General features: G+C 48.5%; 1 pseudogene; it reads left to right on the top strand.

The window, feature by feature from the left end:
• Window positions 1–249: 249 nt before the first annotated feature.
• On the top strand, window positions 250–367 carry LOC124620424 (annotated as a pseudogene).
• The last annotated feature ends 1663 nt before the right edge of the window (window positions 368–2030 follow it).

Here is a 2030-nt window from a genome sequence, read left to right as displayed (position 1 = left end):
TTTCAGTCGTAACTGGTAGGCGAGAAAAAGAATAATTGTTGGTAAGGCAGAATCTCTCTAATGCTGCCTTCTTGATCATTTCGCTAGAAATTCATCAGAGGGAATAGTATACTGGATTTTTCCGTGAGAGAAGGACAAAGAGAATGATCCACTGACCAATTTGAGTAGGGAACATCGGGTTAAAGGAGATAGTAGGAACAAAACCACAGTACCGTGTACTTTTTAATTTACATTAGTTACAGTTAACTGGCCAACGGCCTTGCCGTAGTGGTAACACCGGTTCCCGTCAGATCACCGAAGTTAAGCGCTGTCGGGCTGGGCTAGCACTTGGATGGGTGACCATCCGGTCTGCCGAGCACTGTTGGCATGTGGTGTGCACTCAGCCCTTGTGAGGCAAACTGAGGAGCTACTTGATTGAGAAGTAGCGGCTCCGGTCTCGTACTCGTAAACTGACATACGGCCGGGAGAGCGGCGTACTGAGCACATGCCCCTCCATATCTGCATCCAGTGACGCCTATGGGATGAGGATGACACGGCGGCCGGTCGATACCTTTCGGCCTTCATGGCCTGTGCGGGAGGTGTTTAGTTTTAGATTTAGTTTACAGTTAACTGAGATTACCATCATTGGCTCAGTGGACGAAATGTGGTGAAACTGACAGCCATCAACCTCAATGCAAGCATAACATCGGCGAACGAGATTCTGACCCATCCTGACAAAAATCCCTGGTGTGTTTCGAATCGCATCACCGGCGTCTGCAATTCTGACAATTAATTCCATCTCCGTATCCAAGTGACTTTAGATACCCCATAGGAAATAACCAAGAAGATTCAGGTCAGGTGACCTCGCAGGCCATGGAATTCTTTCCAATCCAGCGACAAGGAAACACTTCAGTAACCAGCCTCGTCCTCCTCGTTTCCTTGCAGGAAATAAAGAATGTACGTGTAAATAAATAGCAGAGTAAGTGTAAACTTACACGCATGTCAGTTGCAAATGAGCTGGAAAACAGTATTGCCAGACACAGCGGTAGACAAGTTTACTTCTACATCTACATCTACATACATGCTCCGCAATCCACCATATGGTGCATGGCGGAGGGTACCTCGTACCACAACTAGCATTTTCTCTTCCTGTTCCACTCCCAAACAGAACGAGGGATAATGACTGCCTATATGCCTCTGTACGAGTCATAATCTCTCTTATCTTATATTTGTGGTCTTTCCGCGAAATATAAGTTGTCAGTAGTAAAATTGTACTGCAGTCAGCCTCAACTCCTGGTTCTCTAAATTTCCTCAGAAGCGATTCCCGAAAAGAACGCCTCCTTTCCACTAGAGACCCACCCGAGTTCCTGAAGCATTTCCGTAACACTCGCGTGATGAACAAACCTACCAGTAATAAATCTAGCACCCCGCCTCCGAATTGCTTCTACACTCCTGGAAATTGAAATAAGAACACCGTGAATTCATTGTCCCAGGAAGGGGAAACTTTATTGACACATTCCTGGGGTCAGATACATCACATGATCACACTGACAGAACCACAGGCACATAGACACAGGCAACAGAACATGCACAATGTCGGCACTAGTACAGTGTATATCCACCTTTCGCAGCAATGCAGGCTGCTATTCTCCCATGGAGACGATCGTAGAGATGCTGGATGTAGTCCTGTGGAACGGCTTGCCATGCCATTTCCACCTGGCGCCTCAGTTGGACCAGCGTTCGCGCTGGACGTGCAGACCGCGTGAGACGACGCTTCATCCAGTCCCAAACATGCTCAATGGGGGACAGATCCGGAGATCTTGCTGGCCAGGGTAGTTGACTTACACCTTCTAGAGCACGTTGGGTGGCACGGGATACATGCGGACGCGCATTGTCCTGTTGGAACAGCAAGTTCCCTTGCCGGTCTAGGAATGGTAGAACGATGGGTTCGATGACGGTTTGGATGAACCGTGCACTATTCAGTGTCCCCTCGACGATCACCAGTGGTGTACGGCCAGTGTACGAGATCGCTCCCCACACCATGATGCCGG

Source organism: Schistocerca americana, chromosome 6 (assembly GCF_021461395.2).
Source record: "Schistocerca americana isolate TAMUIC-IGC-003095 chromosome 6, iqSchAmer2.1, whole genome shotgun sequence".
NCBI classification, from domain to species: domain Eukaryota; kingdom Metazoa; phylum Arthropoda; class Insecta; order Orthoptera; family Acrididae; genus Schistocerca; species Schistocerca americana.
This window is presented reverse-complemented; position numbering and strand designations above follow the sequence as displayed.